Source organism: Triticum aestivum, chromosome 5B (assembly GCF_018294505.1).
Source record: "Triticum aestivum cultivar Chinese Spring chromosome 5B, IWGSC CS RefSeq v2.1, whole genome shotgun sequence".
Taxonomy (NCBI): Eukaryota; Viridiplantae; Streptophyta; class Magnoliopsida; order Poales; family Poaceae; genus Triticum; species Triticum aestivum.
Genome location: NC_057807.1, coordinates 636,438,924 through 636,456,020, shown reverse-complemented (window position 1 = coordinate 636,456,020; position 17,097 = coordinate 636,438,924).

The window sequence follows — 17,097 nt, the reverse complement described above, 5'->3', positions numbered from 1 at the left end:
GACCACTGTTGATTTCCAGCCAATGGATAGAGATGAGGAAGCTGAAACGGCGCGGGCCGACCCACAATCATCAGACCGGGGCGATGAACAGGCTTGAACCGGAAGCCAGTTTAAATAGCTGCTTTATTATGATCCGCCGGAACAACAATGATCTTATTTGGGCACCGCGTTGCCTTGTAATAGGATAGTCAATACTTCTGCCTTGAATATGCCTTCGTGCATAAGTACTGATGCTTTTGCTTGAAATCCTCAATTTATATTTCCTGCAATCAGAAAATCTTGAACTTCGGTGGCGGTTATACCGCCAACCGGTTTATGACCTTTATATATATATATCATCAATGTATTTAAGACGTATAATCAAATATGTGATACAAAATACCTGCCATCGCTGGGCATGAAGTTGGCTTAGCCAGGCTTGAAACGGAGTATTTATAAACCGTTACCATCAAAGGGGAGAAAACAACTCCCATGTAAACCGTGCTGGGTCATTATGAGCCCCCCTGCTACTTCATGATGTTAACAGGAAAGTTAAACCGGGCATATTTCTCCGGAGTACAAATGAACCGATTTCCGTCAGCTGAACCGGTAAAAAAGTGTTGTTGGTTTAAAGGAAACACAACAAAAATTGAAGAATAGTCATAAAAGAAATATGGAAGCAAAGGCAATGATAAAAACCGTTTGCAAAAACATGCTTTACTGAGCTGATCAGATGGTGTTACCATGGTCGGACAGGACCAAGCCCCCAATAGGAGTGACAATGGTTCAAGTCAGCCAGGTCCCCAAATGAAACCGTGGCATTTATGCCGATCAAAAGGCGTGGCAATGGTTCGGGTTCGACCAAGCCCCCAAGTGATTCTGTGGCCTTAGGCCGATCAAGAGGCGTGACTGGTTCAGACTTGACCATGTCCCCAAGTGATCTGGTGGCTTTCGCCTATCAAAAGGTGTCGCATTGGTTCGGACACGACCAAGGCCCCAAGTGATATCACAAAGCTTTTTTGAAAAGCAAATTTCAAGGGGTAAACCGGAGGCCGCTTTAAAACAGAACCACTCCATGTAACCACACATGATATGAAAGGACAGAGACCCCGCTTTAGCTGAGGCTCCGGTTTTATTATATCAATGATAATATATACACTGCCATAATATGTACATAGATAGAGCCGATGGCTCAAGTGTAGTAAGGCCGAAGATGAGCTATATTCCACGGCCTGTTGGTCTCCTCCTCTGATGTGCGTGAGTCTTTATGCTCTCGAATATCAATCAGATAGTACGACCCGTTGTGCAGATTCTTGCTGACCACGAAAGGTCCCTCCCAAGGTGGGGATAACTTGTGCATATCCGTCTGATCTTGGATGAGCCGAAGCACCAAATCTCCTTCTTGAAAAGTTCTGGTTCTGACCCGGCGACTGTGATAGCGACGAAGATCTTGTTGATAAATCGCCGAGCGGGCAGCCGCTATGTCACGCTCCTCATCTAATAGGTCCAAAGCATCTTGCCGTGCTGTCTCATTGTCCGCTTCAACATAAGCCGCCACACGAGGCGAATCGTGCCGGATATCACTAGGGAGAACCGCCTCTGCTCCGTAGACCATAAAAAACGGTGTGTATCCTGTAGATTAGTTGGGCGTAGTGTTGATACTCCATAGCACAAATGGTAGCTCTTCAACCCAACATCCCGGTGTTCTTTGCAATGGAACCATAAGCCGGGGTTTGATGCCTCGCAAGATCTCTTGATTAGCTCGTTCTGCCTGCCCATTGGACTGGGGGTGAGCCACTGATGATACGTCAAGTCTGATGTGCTCACGTTCACAGAATTCCTTCATAGCACCCTTGGATAAATTGGTACCATTGTCAGTAATGATACTGTGTGGAAAGCCAAACCGGAAAATCACCCTTTTAATGAACTGAATCGATGTAGCTGCATCACACTTGCTGACAGGCTCCGCTTCAACCCACTTGGTAAACTTGTCAACTGCCACCAAAAGGTGGGTTTTCTTATCCTTGGATCTTTTAAAAGGTCCGACCATATCCAGCCCCCATGTTGCAAACGGCCAAGTAATTGGAATCATCCTCAATTCTTGAGCCGGCACATGAGCACGCCTTGAAAATTTCTGACAGCCATCACACCGTTTAACCAAGTCCTCCGCATCAGCATGAGTTGTTAACCAGTAAAACCCGTGACGAAACGCCTTAGCCACCAGAGACTTTGAACCGGCGTGGTGACCACAATCCCCTTCATGGATTTCGCGTAAAATTTCACAACCTTCCTCAGGAGAGACGCAGCGTTGAAACGCCCCTGATACACTGCAATGATGCAATTCGCCATTGATAATTGTCATAGATTTGGATCGCCGGACTATCTGCCTGGCTAGAGTCTCATCCTCTGGCAACTCTCCCCGGTTCATGTACGCAAGATAAGGAACTGTCCAATCCGGTATAATATGCAGGGCTGCCACCAATTGAGCCTCCGGATCAGGAATAGCCAAATCCGCTTCACCCGGGAGCTTGACTGACGGGTTGTGCAACACATCGAGAAAGACATTAGGCGGGACCGGTTTACGCTGAGAGCCCAACCGGCTTAAAGCGTCCGCCGCTTCATTTTTTCGACGATCCACGTGCTCCACCTGATAACCCTTGAAGTGACCCGCAACAATATCCACCTCACGACGATATGCAGCCATAAGCGGGTCCTTAGAATCCCAAGTGCCAGATACCTGTTGAGCCACGAGGTCCGAGTCACCGAAGCACTTAACCCGACTTAGATTCATCTCTTTAGCCATCCGGAGACCATGGAGCAAAGCTTCATACTCAGCTGCATTATTAGTACAAGGGAACATTAAGCGGAGAACATAACAAAACTTATCACCCCGTGGGGAAGTTAATACGACTCCAGCCCCCGAGCCTTCCAATTGCCTGGATCCATCAAAATGGATAGTCCAATATGTGTGATCCGGCTTTTCCTCTGGTGCTTGCAACTCCGTCCAATCATTGATGAAATCAACAAGTGCTTGAGACTTCACCGCCGTCCGAGGCACGTACTTCAATCCGTGCGGCCCAAGTTCTATGGCCCACTTGGCAATCCGGCCAGTCGCCTCCCGGTTCTGTATGATATCGCCCAAGGGAGCTGAACTGACCACTGTGATGGGGTGCCCTTGGAAATACTGCTTCAACTTCCGGCTTGCCATGAAAACTCCATATACCAGCTTCTGCCAATGCGGATACCTTTGCTTGGATTCAATAAGCACCTCGCTGATATAGTAAACCGGCCGCTGAACCGGATACTCCTTGCCTGCCTCCTTGCGTTCTACCACAATAGCCACGCTAACTGCACGAGCATTGGCCGCTACGTATAACAATAACGGCTCCTTGTCGACCGGAGCTGCAAGAACGGGCGGATTGGCTAATTGCCGCTTCAAGTCCTCCAACGCTTCATCAGCAGCTGGACTCCAGATGAATTGATCTGTCTTTCTCAACATCTGGTATAAAGGGATGGCCTTCTCTCCGAGGCGGCTGATAAACCGGCTCAGTGCGGCGATCCGACCCGCCAAACGCTGAACATCGTTGATACACTTCGGTTTAGCCAGGGAGGTGATAGCCGTAATCTTCTCCGGATTAGCCTCAATTCCTCTGTTGGACACAAGAAAGCCCAGTAACTTGCCTGCCGGAACACCAAAGACACATTTGGCAGGGTTAAGCATCATCTTATAAACCCGCAAGTTGTCAAAGGTTTCCTTCAAATCATCAACCAGCGTCTCCTTCTGCCTTGACTTGACTACAATATCATCCACATAGGCGTGCACATTGCGGCCGATCTGTTTATGCAGGCAATTCTGTACACACCGTTGATAAGTGGCTTGGGCGCTCTTGAGCCCAAAAGGCATAGATACATAGCAGAAGGCTCCAAAGGGAGTAATAAACGCCGTCTTCTCCTGGTCCTTAACCGCCATTTTGATCTGATGATACCCAGAATACGCATCCAAAAAACTCAAACGCTCACAACCCGCCGTGGCGTCAATAATCTGGTCAATGCGAGGGAGGGCAAAAGGATCCGCTGGACAAGCCTTGTTAAGATCCGTGTAATCCACACACATACGCCAAGTGCCATTTTTCTTAAGTACCAGCACCGGATTAGCGAGCCATTCTGGATGGAACACTTCAATGATAAAACCAGCTGCTAAGAGCCTGGCCACTTCTTCTCCAATAGCTTTGCGCCTTTCTTCGTTAAACCGGCGGAGAAACTGTTTTACCGGTTTATACTTGGGATCAACATTAAGAGTGTGCTCAGCGAGTTCCCTCGGTACACCTGGCATGTCAGAAGGCTTCCATGCAAAAATGTCCCGATTCTCACGGATGAACTCGATGAGCGCGCTTTCCTATTTAGGGTCCAAGTTGGCACTGACAGTGAACTGCTTGGACGAATCGCCGGGCACGAAGTCAACAAGCTTGGTCTTAGCCGCCGATTTGAACTTCGGATCTGAATCATGCTCCGTAGTCGGCCTCTTCAAAGGGGTCATGTCCGCCGGATCAACATTGTCCCTATAATATTTCAACTCCTCCGTGGCACAAACCGACTCTTCATAGGCCGCATCACCTTCCTCACATTCCAAAGCAATCTTGCGGCTCCCATGAACCGTTATTGTCCCTTTGTAACCCGGCATCTTGAGCTGCAAATAGATATAACAAGGCCGTGCCATGAATTTGGCATAAGCCGACTGCCCAAACAAGGCGTGATACGGGCTCCGAATTTTCACTACCTCAAAGGTTAGTGTTTCAGATTGGGAATCATGCTCGTCCCCAAAAGCCACCTCCAAGGCTATCTTACCAACAGGATACGCTGATTTGCCAGGCACCACACCATGGAACACCGTATTAGATGGTCTGAGATCCTTGTCTGTTAGCCCCATGCGGCGGAATGTCTCATAGTACAGGATGTTAATACTTCTCCCTCCATCCATGAGTACCTTGGTGAATTTATAACCTCCCACATGAGGGTCTACCACTAATGCCGACTGGCCCGGATTGTCAACCCGGGGGGGGGGGGGTGATCCTCCCTGCTCCACACGATAGGCTGCTCCGACCAGCGTAAATAACGCGGTACGGCCGGTTCAACAGAGTTCACCGCTCGCTTGTGAAGTTTCCGGTCGCGCTTATCCAAGCTAGTTGTGAAAACATGATACTGCCCATTGTTCAACTGTTTTGGCTGGCTCTGATAACCCGACCGCTGCTACTGCTGCTGTTGGTTGTAACCCCCTTGACCGCTCTGATTATCCTGGTTATTATTACCGCCCTGATTGAAACCTGAACCGGAAGCTCCATCGTGACCCGGCCCATGGAAATCGGATCCTGAGCCACCACCTGACCCACGGTCATACCGGAAGGCATTAGAGTTTTTAAATTCCTGCATAATGTAACAATCCTTCCAAAGGTGGTTAGCCGGCGCCTCCTTCGTCCCGTGTTTTGGGCAAGGCTGATTCAGCAAATAGTTTAAGCTATCCGGGTTAGGATTTGGAGCCCCATTACGATTCGCCGCTTTACCTCTGCGCCGCTGACCCTTGTCCTGCGCATTAGTGTTAGCCACAAAGTCCATGCTGCCATCCGCTTTACGCTTGCCTCCGTTTCCATGGCCCGCCGGTTTGTATTGATGCCCCTTAGAGTTGCTATTCTTTTTTCCCTTCCCTGCTTCGTCATCGTCAGTCTCGGGATCCTTGGTACTATCAGAATCAGCATACTTCACTAAAGCGGCCATGAGAGTTCCCATGTCATTACAGAACCGCTTCATACGCCCCAACTTCAACTTTAGAGGCTTAAACCGGTAGTTGCCCTCCAGGGTTAAGATTGCAGAGTCAGCATTGATCCTGTCGGACGAGTGCAAGACTTCAGAAACGCGGCGTACCCAATGGGTTGTTGACTCTCCGTCCTCCTGAACACAAGCCGCCAAGTCTACTATGGACTTAGGCTGCTTACACGTATCTTTGAAATTCTGGTTAAACCGGGTCCGCAACTGGGCCCATGAACTGATAGAATTAGGCGGCAGGCTCTTCAACCAAGTACGGGCTGTGCCTTCAAGCATCATGGTGAAGTACTTTGCACACGCGGTCTCATCCACATCCAGCATCTCCATTGCCATCTCATAACTCTCTACCCACGCTTCTGGAGATAAATCAGCGGTGTAATTTGGCACCTTGCGCGGGCCCTTGAAGTCCTTGGGCAGGCGTACATTGCGTAAAGCGGGGACTAAACAGGGCACTCCCAAGCTAGATGCGACCCCTGGCCCGGCAGAGGTGGTAGGACGAACTGGTGTAAGCTGATCCGCCTCATTCTGTGCTGCTAACTCGGCCTCCCTTCGTGCCCGGGCCCGGTCCACTACATCCTGAGCATCGTGAACACCACCGGCCGGGTTATTGCCACGGGACGCTTCACGGCCCCGCGCATTGCTTGAGATGGCCGGTTCATCCAGGCACCTACTATAGCTCCGGCTTGGACGAGGTGTGGAATGAATCCGATCGCGACTGTATGAATATGCCTCCTGTTGAATCAAAGCGGTCCGGAGAAGTTCCTTAACCCGGCGCATCTCTATTGCTTGTGGAGAGTCTCCTTCGACCGGGATAGCTTCTAATCACGCAGCAACTACGACAAGATTGTCCATAGGATTATAATAATGACCCGGAGGTGTCTGGACCGGCGGAGGAATCACAATGTTTTGCCGAGGAGGTTCCATCAGGCGGGGTTGGACCATCGCTCCTGGCCTTGGTGCCTCAATCCGGTTTACCTCCAGGTGCCCCGGCGGATTACTGGTTCCTGCTCCCGGAGTGTGAAAGAGATTTCGAGGGTCGAACCCTAACGGCAGGCGTGATCTGTGCTTCCGCTTCAAGACCTCCTGTGATGCGTTCTGGTCGAGCATGAGCTTGTAGGCCTGGGCGTCCAAAGCGGCCCGCTCTGCAGCCATCCTGTCCTTCTCTGCTGCCAGGTCAGCTTTGGCCTGTACGATCTGCTCTCTCACCTTTGCAATCTCCGCATCATGGGCCTCCTGATCCGCCGGATTGGCCTCTGCCATAAGTACTGCTAGTGCGTCAAACAGGTCAGACAGAACTTGAACCGGTGGGGGCACAAGGCCTCCTGCCCTTGCTGCCGCTGCTGATCCGGAGAGCATTGCTGCTGCGGTCGAAGAGTGATTCGCCGCCTGCGTGCCGGCCATGAATATTCCGACCCGGTTGGTCTGATCTGGGGGGTCCGGAACACTTTCGCCATCGGAACAGCCCCTAATCTGGTCGTCTTGCAACTGGTACAATGATTCGGTCTCTCTTGTTGAGGACTCGTCGCCAGAATAGACGACGGTCTCGCTATCGTATTCTGACTCGTCCTCATGCTCTCCTCCGTGGATGACTCCCACGAAGGCACGCCTCACGACTGGTTTAACCTGGGTAGATCTCGCACGCTGAGCCGTCTCGGCGAGGTCGGTGCGGATGTCCGGCTCAGGCCCAGGCTCACCAATCTTGCCGATAAAAACATGTATGCCACCAAAGGGGACCCGGTACCCGTACTCGACCGAGCCGGCTTCGGGACCCCATCCTGCATCGTCGATGTAGAGCTTGCCGCGACGACTCTTGGTCATCCGGCCCACAGCATAGCCTTCGAGTCCTTTGAGCTTGCCCTCCAAGATCATCAAACCGTCGCGCGATAGCCCCACGGTGGGCGCCAACTGTCATGGATTTGTCACGGCAGATGTCCTTCTGAAAGGACTTAGTCGTGGGACCATCGCTACGGGTTAACTTGAAGGGGTTAAAGCGGACACAAAGACACAAGGGTTTATACTAGTTCAGCCCCTTCGATGAAGGTAAAAGCCTACGTCTAGTCGTGATGGAATTGATGTGGTTTCGATGGCTAGGGAGCAAACAAGCTTCGCCTAGGCTCGAGTTGTTGTTGTCTGTCCTTGAACCGCCGCCGGGTCGTCCCCTTATATACACGGGTGACGCCCGTCGGTCCACAGAGTCCCACACCGGTTCATACTCGTATCCCGGTTGGTCTCTCTCTATTCCTAACTTACAATGCAAGTTTACATATCAGGCCGGTTTACGGCTACATGTTCTAAACCGACTACAGGCCTTGGGCCTTCATCTGCTTAATCACCTTTAAACTACTAATGAAGCTAACCCGGCCCAAGTAGGACGGTTCACGCCCAGTGGTAATATCCCCAACATTGAGGCGGAAGGCCGAGCCTGCGACGGCTAATCAACGAGGGACAACAAGGCCCAACAGGCTGAAAAGAAGTGCAGTCCAGATTGAAACGCCGGTGCAACGGTATGGCGTGTCATCTTACTCCCAGGTTTTATTCCTGGGAGGCATACTAGCGCTCGTGATTTTTCCAGGAAGAAGAGCGCTCGCCGGACTGTATCTGGAGAGGTTGCCAATCAGTCCTTCGCTCGCCAAGCTCCAAAGCCAGGTCCAGAAGCGGAGGCGAACACGAGGTGTGCGTCGGATGCTCCTCCGACAGAGGATGCCGACAGGTTATCTGCCACCAATTCTGAGGTGGAGAGTGTCATGAATCACAGGCGTCGCCGAATAGTTCTTCGTGACGCATGCTTCTCCCCAGAGGCATTGGATGCCTTCAATTCGGGAGATGCGCACCTCCGTGCCGCTCAAAATGGTCTAGCCAGAGCCACGGAGTAGTATGTAAAAGACATACGGGTGAGAAAATTTGACAGTTATATATGCCAGTAGCCCCCGAGACTTGAAATAGTTAGAATAACTGATTTAATGATCATTTATTGTGCAGGATCTTACAGAAAAGAATACCCAACTGTGCCAGGAGCTGGAGGAGTGCAAAGCCCAACTTGAGGCCGCACTAGCCACAGCGGGGGAAGCCAAAGAGACCCCCTCTGGTAATATATGCTTCAAAAGATAAGTAATTTGTGGAGTGCGGCGTGTGTATAAGTCTGACAATAATATTGCAGATGGCGCCGGTATAGATCCGGACAAGCAACAACTCATGCACCGGTTAAAGGCCGGCGAGAATGTGCTTACAAGGGTGAGGCAAGAGAAAAATAATCTCCAAGATGCCAACACCCAACTAGGTGAGGAACTAAAGGATGTTCGTGCCCAGCTGTCTGACTCCGTTAAGGAGAATCGGTGGCTTCGACGCGGCATTTTTAGTAAGTGCTTGAACGAACTTTGAAAAAGAGTTCGGCGAGGAAGTCGACTACCAGAGTTATGTCTGTAGATATGCTCACAGGCCGTCCTGCAGAGGAAATGCCCGGTTCTACGGGTGAGCTTCTTCCCGAGCTCTTGCAACTGCACGAACGAGTTCGGCAGGTGATGAAAGGCATCGCCCAGGCCTTGTGGTCATCTATCTCCCTGCCCGAAGGCCTTGGAGAGCTTGTAGATAGGCTTCAGGGAGCGCGGCGGCGCTTCCGCTTATGGAAGATATCGGCCTGCCGTCAAGGCGCCAGGGAGGCCTGGGCCATGGTGAAGACGCGGTACACGAAGGCTGACCCAAACCACATGGCCGAGGTCGGACCTGTGGGGCCTGATGGGAAGGAGATCCCTGTGAGCTTAGTGTACGGCCAAGTAGAATTGGCCGCAAAGTATTCCCAACAGGACTGTAAACTAGACAACTTGTTGGATGGCATTGAAGAGGAATATGCCCAGTCAAGTTGACTATGTAATTTAAGATGACATGTAAAATGCCTTCTAGCCGGATTGTAGATTGTTTGTCATGGCGGACCCTTTCGCTTCGACCTCGAGACCTGATAGTCCGGAGTGTGTCCGAATACCCTCAGGGATATGGAAGAACCGGGGCATGCATGGAGACCAGGCGTAGGGGTCATTAGTGCTTTATCAGACAAGTGCCCAACTAGTTATGTTATATTACATGGTTAGTAAGAAACATCTTCCAGGGAGAATAGTTCCGTTAGGGGTTCCTTTCCCTGGGAGGCATGCCCTAAAGTGCATGTCCGGACTGCGAAAAATGCAAAAAAACTTCTGGGGGCAGATAAATAAATAAATGAGAAATCACCTTTTAGTTCACTAACCGAGTATTCCCTTAAGAACGCTAGCTTTCGGCTTCACCCAGTCTGAGGTACACATCTAGCTGACCCGGCAGTAATAATCGCAGAGGTGCTCCCTTTACCACCTAGCCAAACAATCGGGAACGTAGGGGTAAGCACAGGAGCCAGGCAACCCAGCTTGGCCAAAACTTAAGTCATATCGATGCATATAATGGTGAATAAAAGATACATGCGGAAGTGTGAAGCCCGTATAAATAAGCTTCTGTTAAAGAAGCCCCCAGGTATAATGAGCGCGGATAGCGCGTCAAGTGTGTGCGAACAATGCGCAAATGAGCCTTCAACGGCTGTAAGGGAAAAGGAGGGAGAAGGAGAGAAACAGAAGACAACTAATATGTAAAATATAGACGGAGGAAGGAGACGAACTCAGAATCCGGCGCTAGGCATAGAATCTTCGGAGACGGGCTGCGTTCGATGGGTTCGGCTCGAGTCGGTTATCCGATGCATCTCGCAGACGGTACGCTCCACCGGTCAGGACTTGGTCGATGATAAAGGGACCTTCCCAATTGGTCTTGAGTTTGTCCTTTTTCTTGTCCGGCAGGTGTAGAACTAACTCGCCGACGTTGTAAGTTTTGGCCCATACTTTTCTGCTTTAATATCTTCGAGCTTGCTGTTGATAGAATACGGAACGGGCTTTTGCCACGTCACGCTCCTCCTCCAATGCATCCAAACTGTCCTACCGATCGAGCTCGGCTTCTCTTTCTTCGTACATGCGCACGCGAGGCGAGTGATGAATTATGTCACAGGGTAGAACTGCCTCTGCGCCATATACCATAAAGAATGGTGTAAATCCGGTGGTGCGATTTGGAGTGGCTCGCAGCCCCTAGAGTACGGAGTCGAGCTCCTCTACCCAATGCGTGTTAGATTCCTTGAGGGACCTCACTAATCTGGGTTTGATGCCGCTCATGATTAGACCATTTGCTCACTCGACTTGACCGTTAGTTTGAGGGTGATAGACTAAAGCATAGTTGAGCTTGATGCCCATGTTTTTGCACTAGAGTTTGACCTCGTCACCCCTAAAGTTCATGCCGTTATCAGTGATGATGCTATGGGGGACGCCATAACGGTGTACGACCCCTGATATGAAGTCTATCACCGGTCCGGATTCGGCCGTCTTAACAGGTTTGGCCTCTATCCATTTGGTGAATTTATCCACCATGACCAGTAGGTATTTTTGCTTGTGGGTTCCTCCTTTAAGGGGTCCAACCATGTCAAGCCCCCAGACCGCGAAGGGCCAGGTTATGGGTATAGTTTTGAGGGCGGTGGGTGGCATGTGGCTTTGATTAGCAAAGAGCTGGCAACCAACGCATCGTTGGACTAAGTCCTGAGCATCTGCCCGGGCCGTCGGCCAATAAAATCCTGTACGGAAGGCCTTGCCTACAAGGGCCCAGGCTGCGGCGTGGTGCCCGCCGAGTCTGGCATGAATTTCAGCCAGAAGATTCCGCCCTTCCTCTTCGGAGATACACCTTTGAAGGACTCCGGTTGTGCTTTTCTTGTAAAGCTCTCCCTCATGGACCTTATAGGCTTTAGATCGCCGCACTATGCAGCGGGCCTCGTTTTGGTCCTTGGGAAGTTCCTGCCTAGTTAGGTAGGCTAGGAATGGTTCCGTCCATGGGGCAATGACTGCCATTATTACGTGGGCTGAGGATGTTACTTCGTTGGCAGAACCACCAATTGTGTCAGAATGTTTGGTGTCGGGCAGTGCAGTTGGGTTTGGGTTGTTGTTTCCGGATTCCCCCTCCCATAGTACGGATGGCTTGAATAGCCTCTCTAGGAAGATGTTGGGAGGGACGACATCGCGCTTTGCGCCAATGCGTGCCAATACGTCTGCTGCCTGGTTGTTATCCCGGGCTATATGGTGAAATTCGAGCCCCTCAAACCGAGCTGACATTTTTAGGACGGCGTTGCGATAAGCTGCCATTTTTGGATCCTTGGCATCGAAGTCTCCATTTATTTGGGACATCGCGAGGTTCGAATCCCCGCGCACCTCTAGGCATTGAATGCCCATGGAGACTGCCATCCGGAGGCCATGTAGAAGGGCCTCGTATTCGGCTGCGTTGTTTGAGTCCGTATACATTATCTGGAGTACGTATTGAGCCGTATCTCTAGTTGGGGACGTCAGAACGATGCCAGCCCCCAGACCAGCCAACATTTTGGAGCCGTCGAAGGGCATGATCCAGTTGGAATATGTGCCATACTCTTTAGGGAGTTCGGCTTCAGTCCATTCGGTGACGAACTCGGCCAAAACTTGCGACTTAATAGCTCGCCGTGGCTTATAGGTTATGTCGAACGGGAGGAGCTCAATGGCCCATTTGGCAATCCGGCCCGTCGCATCACGGTTGTTTATAATGTCATTAAGAGGTACTTCAGAGGCTACTGTTATCGAACACTCTTGAAAGTAGTGTCGCAGCTTCCGGGATGCCATGAACACCGCGTATGCTATCTTTTGATAATGCGGGTACTGTGACTTGCATGGAGTTAGGACAGTGGACACGTAGTAAACTGGTTTTTGAAGGGGGAACTTGTGTCCGTCCGTTTCTTGTTCGACAACGAGCACCGCACTCACAACTTGATGAGTTGCCGCGATATATAATAGCATTGGTTCGCCCATGTTGGGCGCGGCCAGGACCAGCTTTGTTGCCAATATGGCTTTTATTTCTTCGAGTCCGGCCGTGGCAACATCCGTCCACTCGAAGTGTTCGGTGCGTCGGAGGAGGCGATAAAGGGGTAATGCCTTTTCTCCTAAACGGGAGATAAAGCGGCTTAAAGCCGCCACGCATCCCGTCAATTTTTGTATTTGTTTGAGGTCCTTTGGGATATCCAATTGTGACAGAGCTCGGATCTTGGCTGGGTTTGCTTCAATTACTCTACCGGAGACAATAAAGCCCAAGAGCTTTCCGGCTGGTACGTTGAAAACACATTTTTCTGGGTTAAGCTTGATGCCATATGTTTGGAGATTATCGAACGTGAGCCTCAAATCGTCTACTAGAGTTTCGACATGCTTGGTTTTGACGACCACATCGTCTACGTATGCCTCCACTGTTTTGCCGATCTGGTTTGCCAGACATGTCTGAATCATGCGCTGATATGTTGCGCCGGTGTTTTTGAGCCCAAAGGGCATTGTGTTGAAGCAGAATGGGCCGTATGGGGTGATGAATGTCGTTGTGGCCTGGTCGGGCTCTGCCATCTTAATTTGGTGGTAGCCGGAGTATGCGTCGAGGAAACACAATGAATCGTGTCCTGCGGTAGCGTCGATAATTTGATCGATGCGGGGGAGTGGGAAGGGATCCTTTGGGCAAGCCTTGTTGAGGTCCTTAAAATCGACGCATAGGCGCCAGGATTTGTCCTTCTTTGGTACCATCACCAGGTTTGCTAGCCAGTTCGTATGTTTTATATCTCTGATGAATCCGGCCTCCAATAATTTGGCTAGCTCCTCTCCCATGGCCTGTCTCTTGGGTTCGGAGAAACGCCGAAGAGCCTGTTTGACTGGCTTGAATCCTTTTAGGATGTTTAGGCTGTGCTCGGCCAGCCGGCGTGGGATTCCTGGCATGTCTGAAGGGTGCCAGGCAAAAATGTCCCAATTTTCGCGTAGGAATTCTCGTAGTGCGGCGTCTACATCAGGGTTTAATTGTGCCCCGATGGAGGCCGTTTTTGTAGGGTCCGTTGGATGGACTTGGAATTTGACTATTTCGTCCGCTGGTTTAAAGGAGGTGGACTTGGATCTCTTATCGAGTATCACATCGTCCCTATTCACCATGGAGCGCAGCGCAGTGAGTTCCTCGGCCGCTAGGGCTTCGGATAGTGCCTCAAGGGCCAGTGCGGCTGTCTTATTTTCGGCGCGGAGTGCTATGTCCGGGTCACTAGCAAGAGTGATGATTCCGTTGGGCCCGGGCATTTTGAGCTTCATGTACCCGTAATGGGGTATAGCTTGAAAAATTGTGAATGCCTCTCGCCCTAATAGAGCGTGATATCCGCTGCTGAACGGGGCCACTTGGAACGTGACCTCCTCGGACCTGTAATTATCCGGCGTGCCGAACACCACATCCAGTGTGATTTTTCCTGTACAGCATGCTTCCCGACTGGGGATTATTCCTCTAAAGGTTGTGCTGCTTCGCTCAATGCGGCTCCAGTCTATTTCCATTTTTCGGAGGGTTTCCTCGTAAATGAGGTTCAATCCGCTGCCACCGTCCATGAGTACCTTGGTAAGGCGAAAGCCGTCCACTATTGGACTGAGGACCAATGCGGCTGGTGCTCGGGCTGTTCGGAATTTAGGTTCGTCACTGGCATTAAAGGTAATAGCCGTGTCACTCCATGGGTTTATTGTTGCTACTTGGTAGACTTCGGCAAGGCTGCGGAGTGTTCGTTTCCGCATATTATTTGATGCGAAAGTCTCGAAGACTGTTAATACCGTACTGGTATCCTTGGGCTGGTGCTCTGGAGTTAGAAGCTCTTCACCACTTTTGGCCACCTGCCATTGTATCCAACATGCTCTAAGGCTATGAGTTGGAGTGGCGCCCTCTGTACTATGAATTTTGCAGGGTCCATTGAGCCATCCTTCCAGTACGGTTCCATGCCCTATAGAGGGTTTTTGCTTTTTGGTGTTTAACCCAGGTGCCTGGTGATAATGCACCCTTTTATTTCGGACTGGGGTTGTATTCAGGGCCGGATTGTCCCAAAAATTGATTTCGTTTTCCAAGCGCTTTCCATCGCACAGTACTTTCATACTATGGATGCCAAGTGAGCGAAGCGTGTAATTTGACGACGGCTTACGGCGTTGAGGATTCCCTTGTCCGTGCAATTATTGCAGAAGAATGAAATCGCGTCCTCCTCACGGCAGTCCTTTATCCTGTTCATTACCAGGAGGAATATGGCCCAGTAATGGTGTACTGTTTCTGCGGGCTCTTGCCGGATTTGGGATAGATCGCTTATGTTTGGGTGGGCGAGTGTAATTAAATTCGGAACCCCGTCCAATTTAAAACTTAGGGGCCAAGTAGTTTCTGAACTTAGAAGCTTGGGTTCTTGGATGTTTTCCAATGAATCTAGCCCGTTGCCTAACTTTATGTTCAGGGCTTGAGTAACGTCCTCCCCTCCACGGGAATCCGGCATGGAGGGATCGGGAATCCGGACATAGCTAGTCCTTAAGATAGAAGAAGGGTCGCCGTATTGTTCCTCTACCAAAGCAACGTGGTGGGTAACCTGGGGAGAGTTAATCTCTCTCAGATCGGGTTTAGGCCCAATCTGATCATAGTCTGTAGCGACTCCCAGGGAGGCGATGCGATCCAAGAGCTCGTTTAAGTAAGAGAGCTCCATCGGATCTAACTTCTCGGCGAGTTCCGAGTTAACATGAAGATTTCTTTCGATGACCCAAGAAGTCATCGTCGGCGTGGAGGCCGAACAGGCGGTCATAAGGAAACCGCCTATCCGGAGAGTTTGGCCGATAGCCAAAGCTCCTCTAGCAACAATGTCGTCTTTAAAGACGGGATGGGGCATCCTTCCTAATGGCGACGGCACAGAGGAACTCTCAATGAAAGCACCAATGTCGGTGTCAAAACCGGCGGATCTCGGGTAGGGGGTCCCGAACTGTGCGTCTAGGCAGATGGTAACAGGAGACAAGGGACACGATGTTTTTACCCAGGTTCGGGCCCTCTCGATGGAGGTAAAACCCTACTCCTGCTTGATTAATATTGATGATATGGGTAGTACAAGAGTAGATCTACCACGAGATCAGAGAGGCTAAACCCTAGAAGCTAGACTATGGTATGATTGTTGTTCGTCCTACGGACTAAAACCCTCCGGTTTATATAGGCACTGAAGAGGGTTAGGGTTACACAGAGTCGGTTACAATGGTAGGAGATCTACATATCCGTATCGCCAAGCTTGCCTGCCACGCCAAGGAAAGTCCCATCCGGACACGGGATGAAGTCTTCAATCTTGTATCTTCATAGTCCAGGAGTCCGACCAAAGGTGATAGTTTGGCTGTCCGGACACCCCCTAATCCGAGACTCCCTCAACGGGTCAGGAGGCATGCATGAATGATGAGGGGGGACGATGTGGCTGTGGTAAGCAAACATAACTACATAGGAAGATCAATCGCCCTTTGTTAGAGAAAGGAGAGACATAACTTGTGAGGTACGTCGATCGATGGGGGGGTAGTTAAAGTCGATCTAGGTATATGTTGGGAGATCGATCGGTATACATGCATGTGTGTGTTAGAAGCAAATGAGGCACGAGGAGAAGGATAGAGATAGAGGGATGCATGTAGGAGGTGGTACGAGAGGCATACTATATCGAGTGGGGAGGAGTGTGCGAGTACGAGAACGATGAAAAGAGTGGTGGGAGTGAGGCATGGACGGTGAAAAGAGAAGAGGGGAAGCTTGTGTTTGTGCTAGGCACACCTGGCTAGAGAGGCATATCAATCAATGTGTGCCATAAAGAAGGAGCTGGGGGCCTACACTGTCGGCGTTCTGGGAACGGGTGTACCCAGACTTGCCTGCCTGCGGCCTGCGGCGTGGCTCAGGGAGTGCCCCAGTACGGCCCATCTTCATCAACACATGCTCAAGACCCCCGCGAGGGGCCAAGCCTCGCGGGGCAGACGACAGGAGGCTTCCTCGGGCACGGCCTCGTCAGGCTGGCTCGCGAGGAGGCGGAGAGATCAAGGCGGGGTACCACACGAGGTGCCCATGACGCAAGCCATGATGACCGAGGCCAGGCGGGCGCCAGGCGGGCGTCGGCCTGCGCAGAGTCCTTGTTTCCTCTTTGGTGCAAAGGGCGCAAGCGCAGGCAAGGGTATCAAGCAAAGGCAACCATTTCGGTGCAACAAGACCAAGACCAGCGGGACGGCAGGATGGAGGTCATTGTGGAGCCCAAGCCGGCGTCACCGTTAGGGTCTTTGGCAGGCGAGGACTAACTTTCGTCAGGATAAGTGTACTAGATGTTCCCCTTCAAAATGGCCAATTGTTGGCGCCCTTCCCGCTCAATATTTGGGAAGAGGCACTGGGCCTCCCTCTATAAATAGGACTAGCCACCCACAGGGT